The 15,965-nt window shown below is 34.0% G+C and overlaps 1 protein-coding gene across 2 annotated transcripts in view; it reads left to right on the forward strand.

Moving 5' to 3' along the window:
• Window positions 1-15,965, forward strand: part of GNGT1 (G protein subunit gamma transducin 1) — a 314,100-nt gene that overhangs the window by 115,111 nt on the left and 183,024 nt on the right. For both annotated transcript variants that reach the window (XM_005667610.3, XM_005667611.3), the window contains exon 2: window positions 10,742-10,879. The gene's annotated coding sequence lies outside the window, so the exon portion shown is untranslated. The remainder of the gene's footprint in view (window positions 1-10,741; window positions 10,880-15,965) is intronic.

Genomic DNA, 15,965 nt, shown 5'->3' on the forward strand with positions numbered 1-15,965 from the left:
GCAAAGATTTATCAAAAAGCACATAATCTCTTCTTTTTCTACCTCCATTCCTTTGACGGAGTGTTTTAGCAACACTGAGTTAGCTGAGTACGTTGATGTCTTTATAATAGGAAGACCAGAAACTTATTACTTTTCTTTGTTAAGATGAAATGTTAGAGTAATAAAGAGGGTTAAATATAGTGAACTTGTCATTCTCTTTTAAGAAGAAGCATGATATATTTGTAATTGTAATATAATCTGTATTTTTTTTTGGCTTAAATAGAAATTTGGGGGAATATTTTAATCTTTTCAAATTTATTTTAATTTTATTAACAGTCAAATTAAATCAGTGTTGCATGGTTCTATGAGATTTGACAATTGTATGGAGTCATGTAACCACTACCAAATCAAGATTCAGAACAATTTAACACCTTCCCCCCAAATATCCATGAACTGATACTTTATAGTCAGACTTATTTCTTTAAGCCTTTATACCACTGATCAGTTCTTTACTCATATAGTTTTGCATTTTCCAGAATGTCAAATAAAATGAATCATTCATATAGTATGTAGACTTTTTAGTCTAACTTGTTTCAGCCAGTATAATATATTTGAAATGTATGCATGTTGTTGTAGGAACCATACCTTTTTTTTTGAGTAAACCATTTCATTCTTAAATGGTATTCTTTTAAATAGACTTAACGCAATTTGGTTATTCCTTCTCTAGATGAAGGACATGTGGCAAATGAAGCTGCTATAACCATTTGTAAAAAGCAGGTTTTTGTGTGAGTATGTTTTTATTTCACTTGCATAAATATCTATGAGTGGGATTTCTGGGTAGAAAGTAGCAATATGTTTATAAGAAACTGCCAAGATACTTTCCTTATTGCTACCGTTGTTCATTTCTACCAGTATTGTGTGAGAATCCTAGTTGTTCTTCCTCACCCTTGCCAGAACTTAGTTTTGCAGATGTTTTTGTTATTGTTTGTTTTTTGGTCACTTTAATATGTGAGTAATGGAATATTTTCTGTTTTAAATTTGTATTTCCATAATAAGTAATTGTGTGGATTATCTTTTCATGGGCCTATTTGCTCTCCATATACTTTCTTTGGTGAAGAATTTGTTTAAATCTTTTGCCCATTTTTGTTGAATTTTCTTGTTGTCAAGTTTTGAGAATTCTTAATACATTCTGGATACACGTTTTTGGTCAGTTATGTAATTTAAAAATATTTAGTTTATGGCTTGTTTTTTATCCCCTGTTTTTCATAGATCCATTTAATTATGCCTTTCTCTTATGGACTATGCATCTGATACCATGTCTCAGAACTCATTGCCTAAACTGAGATGTGGTTTAATTTATATTTATGTCTATGATCCATTTTGAGTCAAATTTTACATAAGATGTGTAGTATATGTTAAGGTTTTTTTTTAAAATATGGATGACCAATGGTTCTAACACCATTTATGAAAGGCAGCCAATTCTCTATTGAATTGTTTTGTACTTTTCTCAAAAATCAGTCATAATTTGTGTGCAGGTCTATATTTGTGTTCTATTGTTTTGTTGATTTATATGCCCATTTTTTAACCAAAACCACACCATCTTATTACTATAGTTTTCTGATAAATTTTAAATCAAGTACTGTGTATCCTCAAAATTTATTTATTTAAAAATTTTTGACATACCTTGTTCCTTTAATTTTCCATAAATATGGTATATCTTTTTTTTCATCCTTTTTCTTTTACTCAATCATTATTTTTCTATTTATTTATTTATTTTTTCCTGTTAGGGCCACACCTGTGGCATATGGAAATTCCCAGGCTGGGGGCTGAATTGGAGCTGTAGTTGCCAGCCTACACCACAGCCATAGCAACACCAAATCTGAGCTGCATCTGCAACCTACACTGCAGCTTGTGGCAATGCTGGATCCTTAACCCACTGAGAGAGGCCAGGGATTGAACCTACACCCTCACAGACACTGTGTCAGGTTCTTAACCCACTCAGCCACAAGGGGAACTCCTTATATCGTTCTATTTAAATTGTATTTTTATAGGCAGTTTATGGTTGGGTCTTGAGTCTTTTTTTTTTTTTTAAATCCGGTCTGACAATCCCTATCTTTTAATAGGTATGTTTAAAGTATTCACATTACTGTAATAATTTATATGATTCACTAAGTCAGCCATTTTATTACTCTTCTTTTTTTTTTTTTTTTTTTTTTTTTTGTCTGATATTTGTTCCTCTGTCCCTTCTTTCACATCTTCTTTGGGGCATTTAAGTATTTTAAAGCAATTAAATTTTAATTTATGTATTAGTGTTTTGCTACTACTGCTTTGTATTTTTTTTAATAGGAACATACACAGAACATACACAGAAACACTTCATCTAGCAGCACTAGAATATACATTCTTGTCAAATGCATATGGAATATTCCCCAAGAGAGACCACGTGTCAAGTAATGAAACAAGTCTTAAAAAAAATTTAGGAAGATGAAAATCATACAAAAATTGACACCATTTACAAAAATTAACTCAATATAAGTTCAAGACCTAAAAATAAGATCTAAAACTATAAAGCTCCAAAAAGAAAGCATAAGGGAAAAGCTTTAGGACATTTGATTTGGCAGTGATTTCATGGATATGACAGAAAAATATAAGCAAAAAAAAAAAAGATGGATAAATGGGACTTGTTCAAACTTAAAAAATTTCTGCACATAAAAGGAAATAATCAACAGAGTGAAAAGGCAACCTACAAATCTCCATACTGTACTCCACAGTAGCTGCACCATTTTAAATTCCCACCAACACTGAACAAAGATTTCAGCTTTTTTGCATCCTCAACAGCATTTGTTATTTTCTGATCTTTTGAAAGTGGCCATTCTGTTGGGTGTGAAGTAATATAATATCTTATTGTATTGTTGGATGATGGAAAGGTGACATGTACTAATAAAATTTTCTTCCACAATCTAAAAAGCCAACAAACCAAAAATAGAGGGCTTACAACCTTATCGGCCACTTAACTCTTCTCCCTTATGATGTAGTTTCCGAATGTATTACATCTATGCACATTGAAATACTTCCCAGACAAATATTGTATTTTTTATTATAATTATGAATCATTTTTTAAAACTTAAGAAAAAAACATAAGCTATTCTATTTTCCAAGATGTTTACCATTTCTGTCATTCTTTTTCATTTCTGAAGTTCCAAGTTTCCCTCTGGTGTCATTTCCTTCAGCTTAAAGAAAGTTTCTTTATGGGAAGATCAGTAGAGACAAATTCTCTTGGTTTTCTTTATCTGGGAATGTCTTTATTTGCCTTCGTTTTTGATAGATTTTTTTTTTTCTATACATAAAATTCTTAGTTGACAGGTCTTTTTACTCAGCACTTTAAAAATGTTATCTGTTTTGTCTTTTCATGGTTTCTGATGTGAAATCTGTAGTCATTCAAATCGTTATTCTGCTGTATAAAATGTGATGCCTCCTCACCATCTCCACCCCCAGCAGCTGTCAAGATTTCTTTGTCTTCATTTTTCAGCAGTTTGATTATAAAATGTCTAGGTGTGGGTTTCTTTGAATTATCTAGTTTGCAGCATGCCTGGTTTTTCAACCTGCAAATTTATATCTTTCACCAAATTACTTCTATAGATAATTTTCTGATAACTATACACGTATTCATTGCTAATATAAGGTGAATTAATGGTTTGTGGATTGATACCTGCTCCCCCATAAACCACACTGGATGTCAGTAATTGATCTCAGAACCCTTTTATTTTTTACATTTTTAAAAATTATAGTTGATTTACAGTGTTGTGCCAATTTCTGCTATACAGCAAAGTGTCCCAATTCTTATATTATCTTCCGTCGTCTACCCCGAGAGACTGAATAAAGTTCCCTGTGCTATACTGTGCTATACTGTAGTACCTCATTGCTTATCCATTTCTAAATGTAATAGTTTGCATCTACTAATCCCAAACTCCTCATCTATCCCACTCTCCTGCCCCCCTTGGCAACTACAAATCTATTCTCTGTGTCTGTGAGTTAGAATCCTTTCTTGTTAAGCCTCAGTGAAGCTTCAGAAGTGTTCTTACTACAGTCAGTTACCAGTCAGATAGTGCACATACCCTGAAACTCACTGCCACTCCATAATCTAGGGATTCTAAAACTTCCCCCCTATTAAGGCAGGTCACCAGGAGCTATGGGTATGGGTCATATCATTTTGGTAGTGTTACCTTAAATGAGATAAATTTCGATGCTATGTGATAACCTACAATATGGGGTATTTAATTCACAACCCTATAGTATTTGTTGCTGGAATTAAAGTCAGAATATCTTTGTAGGTGCTCTGTCTTAGGATTCAGGGCTCACTTTCAATTCAGTATGGGGGAAACTAATTCTGGGTTCAAAACTTTTTAAAATTTTACAGAAACTGCTGAGCTCCATCTTTACAATATTTTCTCCACAGCTTAAACACATATTTGTGAATCTACTTTGTTGAGTGTATAGAAGCATTTTGTGTATTAAGCTCACTTTTAATTATATTTTATGTTTTGTTTTTCTTTTCTTCTTGTCCTACTTTCCTCATCTTCTTATTGATGATTTTATAATTTACGAGGTGATATAATCTGCCTAAAGTCCTTTTGGAACAAATCATGGGTATAAATAAATAAAATATAGCTTGTTCTTAGATGAAAATACTGAATAGCCTGAAAGTATTGATTCTTCCCAAATAATTTATAGTTTTAATGAAATTCTAATCAAAGTTCTATTTTGGAAGAGGAAACATAATTCTAAATTAACTTTATAAGAATAAAGTGATGAAAATACCTGAGCAAATGTTTAAGAGAAAGTTAACTCACTACAGATGGTAAGTTAACTTACCTGTCATATGTTTAAATATTTTAAAAACTGCAGCCATTAAAAGAGTATGGGCTTTATACAGTTCTGGACAGAGAAAGTAATAAAAAGACACATGTTGGCATCTGGCAGAACAAATATCACAAAACAAGTATCCTGTCAATGGGATAAATTAGTTATCAAATGGTTTGAAAAAAAAAGGTATTTCATATCATACAGCATAACTTCCAGATGCATTAAAGTATTAATATATTTTGAGAATAACAAGCCAATCTAGAACATACAGATTGAGCTAATTATTGTGAAAGGAAGTTTTTGACATACAAGCAATATAAAAACACACACACCTACTCTACCTGTTTTAGTCAAAAGAGACAGGAAACTATAATAATAAATAATACTATATATCTCTATTTATATTAAATGAATTGATATATTAATGAAAATTATGTGAGGTGAGATGGTATTGCCAGGGGAAGCAATGGGGAATTGAGAGAATACTCGAAATTTAAAAAATGGTTAGGGAGTGAGGGACCAAGATGGTGGACATAGGAGGCTCCTGAAGAAGGTAAAATATGTGAGATGAAGACTGTGTCAACTTTATGGTGAGAATTCTTTCACAAGATATGTGTATATCATATCATCACATCTACACTTTAAATATCTTCCACTTATATTTTTCAATTATACCTCAATATGGCTAAAAAATAATTTTAAATGATGGTCTGGGAGAGTTTTACTGAGATGGAAACATGTGCAGGAAGGCTTTAAGGAGATGAGAAAGCAGTTCACATGCATCTTCTGAGGAAGAATATTGCAGGCAAAGGGAACAGCAAATACAAATGCTCTGTGGTGCACTTGAGGAATGAACAATGAAGAGGCCAGTGTGGGGTGAGGGTAGGGGAGCCAGTGAGTAAGGAGGAGAATGGGGAATTAATAGTGAACAGAGAGCTGATTACAGAAGGGCTTTGGCTCTTACTCTGAGTCAAATGAAGGAAATTGAAAGGTGTTAACCAGAGAATTGACTCGATAGCACTTAATGTTCTAAAAGAATATCTCTGGCTATTATGTTGAAAACAACTGTAGACAGTTGCAGAAGCAATTTCAGAAGTGAAGACCAGTAGTTCCTATCGTGGCTCAGTGGATTAAGAACCCTGCTAGTATCCATGTGGATGTGGATTCCACTCCTGGCCTTGCTCAGTGGGTTAAGGATCTAGCATTGCTGCAAGCTGCTGCATAGGTTGAGGATGCTGCTCAGATCCAGAGTTTCTGTGGCTGTGGCATAGGCAGCAGCTGCAGCTCTGATTCAGTTGCATACCTGCATCCATGAAAGAAAAAAAAAGTGGGGAGAAGTTGTTAGATGATGGATATATTTTGAAATCAAAGCTGACAAGAATGCTGACCAAAGGTGGGATATATAATAATTATTTTCACAAACTCTGGAGCTGGACTTCTGAGCTCAAATCCCAACTTTAGAATTTGCTAGCTGTGTTTTCCTGAATGAGTTATATAGCATCTCTCTGTGTCACTTTCCTAATTTTTAAAATGTGGATAATAATAGCATCCATATTATATTTTGGATTTTGAGGATAGGTATTTTGAGAATTTAAGAGGATAACCTATGTAGTGTTTAGAATATTGTCAGGCACAGATGATTATTGTTATTATTTTTAGATCAAGGATATTAGATGTAGTGTTGAATCAGTGCTGATATTGGAAAATAGAAAGTATAAAGTATAAACTATTAGGCGAAGGCTACCTGGCTACAAAACACAAAAGCAAAAGTGTAGCATAACCCAAATTATAAGTTTGAAAGTTATTTACATATATATAAAAATATAAAAGGAAATATCCTGAATTATTTCTAGTGAATAGCTCTAGATAACAGTATTATAGGTAATTTATCATCTTATTATTTTCTAAGCTTCCTATAATAAACATACATGTCTTTGTGTAATCAGAAAAAGGTTATTAAACCTTTTAGAAAAAAAATTATTAAGAAAATGAAATGAGTCACCCTATTTTATCTCATAAATTAAACGAGGAAAATAAAAATAAACCTGTTGTGTAGCGTGTTAAGAATCTGATGTTGTCACTGCAGTGGCCCAGGTCACTGCTGTGATGTGGGTTTGATCCCTGGCCCAGGAATAGCCATATGCTGTGGGAGCAGTCAAAAAAAAAAAAAAAATCTGTTTAAAAAAAAAGAGGAGTTCCCCTTGAGGCTCAGTGGCAACCAACCTGACTAGTATCCATGAGGATGTGACTTCTGTCCCTGGCCCTGCTTAGTGGATTAAAGTATCTGGCATTGCTGTGAGCAGTGGTGTAGGTCACAGACGCAGCTTGGAACTGGTGTTGCTGTGGCTGTGGTGTAGGCTGGCAGCTGCAACTTTGATTCAACCCCTAGCCCTGGAATTTCCATATGCAGAGGGTGCAGCCATTTAAATAAAAAGAGAATAGAAGGGGGAAAAAAAAGAGAAAGAAAGATATTTCCAGAGATAATTGTCGAAGTTGAAAGACAATATATAAAGTACATGGGTATGCGAGAAACAATTATATAACGTAATATGAACTGAATTCTAAGTAAAAACATCACAAAAATGAAGACACTTTAGGGTGTTGGTAAGCCCCTCAAGATTTAGAGACTAGAAGGAGGGATATACAATGAGAGAGTTCCCAAGGTGTCCAGGAAACCTCTTCACTGAGAATAATCCCATGGCTGCTGGAGAGTGAAGAGGCCTGTCCAGATGGAAGGAAGAGAAAGAAGGGAACATCTTGCCTACATTTGTGTGCCAATTCCTGGATGCTAGAATCAAGGAATGTTAGACCTGGAAGCGACTTGATGGATTTTCCAGCCTACACCCGCATTTTAAAATTAGGAAAATGAAACCCAGAAAGTTTAGAGGAATTGCCTGAAATTATACCGCTGGTGAGGCACACAAGTGGATAATACTCCACATACAACCAGTGCCTTTTCAGGGCCACACCTGAGGCATATGGAAGTTCCCAGGCTGGGGTCCAATCAGAGCTGTAGCTGCTGGCTTACACCACAGCTACAGCATGCCAGATCCGACCATGTCTGCAACCTGCAGCACAGCTCCTGGCAATGCTGGATCCTTAAACCATTGAGCAAGGCCAGGGATCAAACCCACATCCTCATGGATACTAGTCAGATTCATTTCCACTGGGCCATGACAGGAGCTTTTTCTACTGTCTTACACTGTTAGAAACTTGAGGATGGTCAGTACATAGAGGAGACCTTAGAGCTTTGTTAATTCCAAAGTGATTCAAGTGTTGAAAGCACTAATCTCTAGTGTTATTTTCACAAGGTAGTAATAATAATAGCATATAATCTTTGGAAATATTGTCTACTGTAGTCACTTTGTGTTTTGATGTGGAGCTTAGCTCAATTGTAATACTCAAATAAATGCCCATTACTCAAAGTTTGATAGTTATTAATAGTTTATTTTTCCTTCCCTAGCTTTTGACAACTCCAAGGATTAACTGTTACACTAATTTTTTGGCAGCAGCAAACAAAAATCTGAAAATATACCACTCTTAATAGGTGTCAGCCAAGGCTACAGTCTTCCCAAGGCCCATCTCACAGAGAATTCACTTCTAAGCTCACTCATTCAGCCTCAGATTCTTGCTGGTTGTTGTCTGTCAATGACAGTTCCTTGCCATGTGGCTCTCCCTGTAGTTCAAAACACTGCTGGTGGTTTGTCTCAGAAGGAGTAGGTACAGAAAGAATGAGGGAGGGCCCCAAACAAGCCAGACTATCAGCAGTCTAATTATAGATGTGATATCCCATTCCTTCTGTCTACTTATTAATTGGAAGTGAGTTAAAGAATCCAGCCCTGTCTCAAGAGCTGGGGCTTAGACAAGGTCGTGAGTAGCAGGAGGTAAGGACAGTGGGAAACCATCTTAGAGGTTACCTGCCAAATTGCTAATACACTAAATATTTAGAGTATGTTAGCAAGCAGCACATATTTTCTGCTTTATTTATATGAAATGTACATTGATAATGAGGCAATGGGAAATTGTGTACTGTCCTTGAAAGACCAATGAGCTGCCAGAAGATCTAAGTTTTGTTTCAGCTTAATCACTTGAAATTTTAGGGTATGCAAGCTAGAGTTTGTAGGAGGAACCCCTAGTCCATATAGAGATCCTGGTCTACTGCTTTTCAAACTTTACTGCTGAATATATCCTAAAAGACAACGAGCCTTAATACAGCGTTTTTGTCTTTGTACTGCGAATTGGGGGGTCTGGATAAAATCTGCCACAGAACACATTTTTTTTTTTTGGTAATATCAAATTTTAATCTTGAAAAGCTATGAGTTTTATTTCCTGCCTTATACTGTATTTCTTAAATATGTTATCCTTAAATCACATGATACTCTATGACAATAGATGATGTTTGTGTTAGCACCTTGTTAATATCCTACCACACATATGATCCATTGTGAATGGTACACTGATAAACTGGATGTTGAAAGGAAAGAAAGAAGGAAAGTAGGGAAGAAGGAAGGAAAGAAAACTCTGAGTTTTAATGCCTATCGATTTACCTGGTGTAAATATTTCCACTGTGTCTAGTATATTGAATGTTAAGTCGTTATGATCATTATATGTAAAATGCATAATCTGAGTCTCATAACTGAGTTGCCCTGCTTCTAAGTGTTATTTTTCAGGGGAAGCAGTAAATAATTGATATATCTGGAATAATGACTCTGTCTAGGCCTACAATGATACACAGCATTGTTAAACTAGGCCAATTTTTCTTCTTTTTTTTCTTGATTTGTATTTTACTGAGAGATCTTAATAGCTTGAAAGAGATCCCATACTAAATAAGAATTACACTGATGAGGAAATTTTTTTGCTGGCCAGGAATCACTTAATATCACCCAGCAAACATTTACATGATTACATAAAATGGTTATTTTATTTTCTCTGCTTATTTAAAAATTTTTTTGTATTATAGTTGATTTACAGTGTTCTGTCATTCTATGCTCAGGTTATTTTATTTTCTGATGTCAAGTTGTTGTCTTAAATAATGCTATTGTCATGATTTCAGTTGTCCTGTGAAGGTATGAAAGAGGAATTACCATTATGGTACATTATTGCTATATATTCAAAAGATCTGACATTTTAATATTAGTATTGTTTAGTAATGGTTTTTTGCCACATACAGAGGCATTTAATTAATCTACATGTGATAGAATGACACATTTCCCACAAATTGAAGTAAACAAGCAAGCACGCAAACAAAACAAATTATTCACCATATGAGGAAAATGCAGCACAAGTGAACTTTACAATATACTTCTCCACTGGGACAAAACAAAAACAAAGCAAAATAAAAAACTCTGAGCATAATGAGGGATCTAACAATGTGCAGACAGGAGATTTATCCTTGAAATAAAGTGTAAGTTTTCTTTTTTAAAGTAATTATCAGGAGTTAATCAGAAGAGTAAGAAAAAACAAGCTTTCTAGAGGAGACAAGATAATCTCAGTGACTTTTTCAACCTCTCTTTCTTCCAGAACTAAAGAGTATCCTCTGCCTTCTCAGCAACAGAAATGGGAGTGAAAGAAAAGAATTCTAAAAGGGAGGCTAGGAATAAGTCTGGATTAGGAATGGAGGAGAAATGGGTATTTTTAGGGAATGGAAGGAATGAAGAAGAGTGAGGCTCTTAGGATGGCTACATCTGGGGAGAAAGGAATTGTCTGAGGTTTGGGTGCTTATCTTAGCAATCAAAGAAATTACCACATGGATATATAAAGAGACCAAAACTCTGCTAGAGGATGATGAGTCTGACTATGTTATCCAGTAGTAGAGTTACCACCATTATTGGTGGTAATGACTTTCCCCTTTTCTGTTTATTTGGATGATTTACTGTGAATCTTACTGATCCTTCCTTAGGTTTCCATGCATGGGAGAGACTTCTTTTTAGACTCCAGTGCTGACCTATCTCTGACCTGACTGGCTCCTGAGATCTCTTCAGTGAAAAATGACGAGAAGCCCAAAGAGATGTATTTGCGTCGCATGACTGTCTATCCAGTGAGTCTGACTATTCTGACAATTCTTCCTTAACAAGAATATGGGTGTATTTCATCCCTTGGAATATTTTATATTATCACCTGGATTTTGGAACTTTCTATCTCTTTGGTTTTATGAAGGTATAAATAGATCAACATTTAAGCTCATTTAACCTTTTCCAAAGCAAAAAGGCTCCAAGTGCTTTACTGTTGCATTGGACAAGTCAGAAGCTATAATAGAGGTGCAAGAACTTCTACTTATATGAGGAACTAGAGACTGTAGGTGTAACTCAGCCATGGTGTTACTCTGTGCTTGCGTAATTTTAGCACTTAATTCTGATTAAGGGCTTTTGGGAAGCAGTAATGTGAAGTGCTGAACGGTACCTTTCTTTGCTTAGGGTTTTGAGTTTTTGCTTGTGGAGTAGTTTTTATGAAATTTGGGGGCATATGAGATTATCTTGTGAAAACTGATGGCCATTACTTTCCTTCAGTTTTATTACTCACTGTGTGTATATGTAGCTAATCCTTAGGTATTCTTATTTATATCAGGGGAATGATAATGGCATCCATGGTCAGCAGCTGTTTCTTGCCACAGGCGAAGTGGGCATATTAGATATTACTAATATCTTACTGCATAAACCAAAAAAAACCTGTAAGATATTTGTGCCTAGAGATCAAGAGTACAAATTAAGAAGCTTGGCACCTGTTTAAAGACTGCACATCTTTGTATCCATTTTAATGTAATTGGAGATTTGTTTCTTCTTTGAGAATACACTCTCTCTTCTTTTGGCAAATGTCTCTCTCTCTCTCTCTTTTTCTTTTTTTTTTTATCAGTAGCATATGTCTGACTCCTGGTTCATTCAGAAACACAAGGAATATGGCATAATAATGTTTGTAAATTTAAACTAACAAAGCAGTCTTTCTGCTTTTGAGTCAAATGAAAAATTTTGAGTAGAGAATATTGACTTACCTCTCATCAAAATTCAACAGAAAAAAAAAAATGTTTGCTTCAGTAGCAAACAGAGAACATGTGTAGAATCAGTGAAAATAAGTAAAGTGGCTGAGGTGACAAAGTTTATCTACATGTGGGAACCTTTCATGGTTTGGCAGCAATTCAGGTGAACAGCAGTCTTGGGATTCCTTTGTAAGAATTATCCTTCCAGTGACTGATTCTGATACTGTATAAGTTCACATAAGTTTTTAAAATGGTTGATATCAACAAAGAAGCTTGCTAGAATTTCATTAGGGTTATCTTACAGCTCTAGATCAAATTGGGAATAATTGACGTCTTAACCATTTTGATTTTTCCAATCTGTGAACATTTATTCTGCATTTATTTTGATATTCTTTGATTTCTCTTAGCAGTATTTCATAGTTCTTCTGCATAGAGGTCCTATATATTCTTTGTTAGATTTATACATAATTCATTTTTTTATTGTTTAGATATAATGGAAAAAAATAAAAATCATTATAGTAAAAAAAGTAAACATGGGAGAAATATAGACAAATATTTACTGATTAAATCAATAGCAATAAAAATATATAAACATAATTCATTTTTTGATGGTGCTTCACATGTTTAATTTTTTTGCTTTCTATTACAGTTACTAATATTAGTATATAGGATATCAACAAACTTTGTATGCTGACCTTGTTTTCCTGAGTCTTTGCTTTAATTCACTTGTTAGTTCCAGGAGGTTTTCATAGATTCTGGGGTTTTCCACATAGACAATCATGTTATCTGCCAACAAAGAGAGTTCTATGTCTTCCTTTGTAGTATGTGCTTACTTTACTGAAGTAGCTAGGACTTATAGTACAATGCTGAACATGAGAAGTGAGAAAGAATACCCATGACTTGGGACTGATATTGAAGGTAAAGCATTCAGTCTCTTGGCAGTAAGTATGACGTTAGCTATAGATTCTCTGCATATATCCTTTGTAAGGTTAACAAGGTTACACTCCAAGTTTTGGGGAGTTTTGATCATGAATGGATTTTGAAGTTTGTGAAATAATTTTTTTTATACTTATTAATATGATTATACAGTGTTTCTTTTTCAGCTTGCTAATATGATAAATTACATTGATTTGTTTGTGAATATTAAACTAGCATTGAATTCCTAGGATGAATCCCTTTTAGGCATGATATATTATCCCATTTATATATCACTGAGTTTTATTTCACATATTTTGTTAGGAATCTTTACTTCTAAGTTCATGAGTGATCTTGGTCTTCAGTTTTCTTTTGTTGTAATGTTTTTAATCTGATTTTGATATTAGTGGGACTGTGACTTCATAAAATGAATTGTAAATATTCCCTTCTTTTCTATTTTTTGAAAGAGGTTGTGTAGAATTGGTACTGCATTTTCCTTAAATATTTGGATAAATTCATCAGTGAAACCATCTGGGTTTGGTATTTTTTCCTTTCTCATTTTGTGGAGGGTTTTAAAGTAATAATTTAATTTCCTTAATGCATATAGTGCTATTCAGATTATCTCTTTCTCCTGGAGTGGATTTTGGCTAGTTTGTGTCTTTTAAAGAATTGTTTCACTTCATCTAAATTTTTGAATTTATTCTCATAGACTTCTTTTCTTTTTTTGTCTTTCTGTCTTTTCTAGGGCTGCACCTGCTGCATGTGGAGGTTCCCAGGCTAGGGGTCTAATCGGAGCTGTAGCCACTGGCCTACACCAGAGCCATAGCAATGTGGAATCTGAGCCGCGTCTGCAACCTATACCACAGCTCACGGTAACACTGTATCCTTAACCCACTAAGCGAGTCCAGGGATCAAACCCTCAATCTCATGGTTCCTAGTCGGATTCATTAACCACTGAGCCATAATGGGAACTCCTCATAGACTTGTTCTTAACCTTACTTTATCATTTAATGTATGTGGGATAAGTAGTGATAGACCCTCTTTCATTTTTTATATTGGTAATTTTTGTCTTTCCCTTTTTTCCTTAGCCTAGATAGAAATTTGTCAGTTTTATTGATCTTGGTAAATAACCAGATGTTGTTTTCATTGATTTTATCTATTGTTTTCCTGTTTTTAATTTAATTAATTTTGGCTCTCATTTTTATTATTTCCATTCTTCTGCTTGTTCTGGGTTTAATTTTCACTTCCTTTTCTGGTTTCTTAAGAAGGAAGCCTAGGATATTGATTGATTGGTAAGTCCTTCTTGTTTTAAAAATATGTTCATTTTATACTTTATAGCTGTCCTCTCAGCACTGCTTTAGCTACATCCTACAATGTTTGATGTTATATTTGCATTATAATTAAATGCAAAATATTTACAAATTTTCCTTGATTTTCTTTTTAACCCATTGGTTATTTAGAGATGTATTGTTTATTTTTCAAATATTTGAGCATTTTGTAGTTTTGTTAGTGGCATTTAGTTTAATTCCATTATGGTATCAGAACATACTTCACATGATTTATATTCTGTTATATTATTTAAGATTTATTTTATTAATCATATTATAGTCCATCTCAGTGACTATTTAACACCCACTTGAGAAAAATGTATGTTTTAATATTGGTGTTCTTTAAATGTGCATAATGCCAAGTTGGTTAATAGCACTGTTCAAGGTTGTATTTGTCCTTCCTGAATTTTTGCCTATTTGTCTGTGGTGATGAAGTCTCCAGCTGTAAAAGTATATTTATCTATTTCTGTACTTAATTCTACTAGTGCTTGTCTCATGCATTTTGATACTCTACTGTTAGGTGCATACTCAGAATTGTTATGTCTTCTTGGAGAATTGACCCCTATGTTATTATGTAATATCCTTTTTCTTCCTGAATATTTTCCTTATTCTGATGCTGGCCTGTATATCTACCTCAGCTTTCTTTCATTTGTGTTTGCGTGGTATAACTTCCTGTGCCCTTTACTTTAAAGGTTTTTTATTGAAGTAAATTTTCTACAGCATAAACTCTGCAACTTTAAAGTGTCCTGTAGAGTGGTTTTTGATATATTCACAATGTTGTGTCACCATCAGTATTATCTGATTCCAGAATATTTCCATTACCCCAAAATAACTGCCAGGTCTGTTAGCAATCAATTTCAAATCCCACCACCTTCCAACTCTTGGAAACTAACCTAGTTTAAGTTTCTATGGTTTTGCCAATTCTAGACATATCATATGAGATGTAGCATTTTGTTTCTTCTTTTTCTTTCTTTCTTTTTTTTTTTTTTTGGCTACACCTGTGGCATGTGAAATTTCCTGGGCCAGGGATCGAACCCGAGCCATAGCAGTGACCCAGGCTGCTTCAGTGACAACTCTGGATTTTTTGCCACTATGCCACCAGGGAATTTCCCCTTACTGTTTTCATTTACCATAAGGTTTGTAGGGTTTTCCACTGCAGCATGTATCAGAGCTTCATTGCTTTTTATGTCTGATTAATATTGCATTGTATGGTTTTATCATGGGTTGCTCTTCATCCACTCCTTAGTTGGGCATTTGGATTGTTTCAGTTTTTAGGCTGTTATGAATTTTTGTGAACAGGTTTTTTTTTGGTGAAAATGTTTTTTCAATGTCTTGGATATATATCTAGGAGTGGAATTTTTGTGTGATACGGTAATTCTGTGTTTAACTTTTTGAGGAAATACCTAACTACTTTCTACAGTGGCCCCATTCCTTTATTTTAATCCATATAACTTTTTATATTTATATTGGGTTTATTGTAGACAGTATGGACTCAAGTAATGTTTTTTATCCAATCTGAAAAATCTGTTTTAACAAAATGTATTTAGATTATTCACATTTAAAGTGATTAGTGATAATTAAATTAAAATCTGCTGTCTTGCTATTTTCTATTAGTTGTGTTTTTGTTTTCTTCTTTTTCTAACTTCTCTCATTTCACTTGAGCATTTTTTGTGATTCCATTTTATCTCATATATTGACTTATTCACACTTCATTTTAAAACTTTTAAAATGCTTTGTAAATATAAACCCTAGAATTTACAATATACATAAATAATCCAAATCCTCATTCAAATAGTATTATACCTTTTCGTATGTAGAAAAATTAACTTAGAATATTCCCAGCCAATCTCCATTTTCAATAAAAGTAAACTTTTCCTAGCATTTACCAAGATCATCGTCTGACAAAACCA

The sequence above is a fragment of the Sus scrofa genome, chromosome 9 (genome assembly GCF_000003025.6).
Source record: "Sus scrofa isolate TJ Tabasco breed Duroc chromosome 9, Sscrofa11.1, whole genome shotgun sequence".
In the NCBI taxonomy this organism is placed as follows: Eukaryota; Metazoa; Chordata; class Mammalia; order Artiodactyla; family Suidae; genus Sus; species Sus scrofa.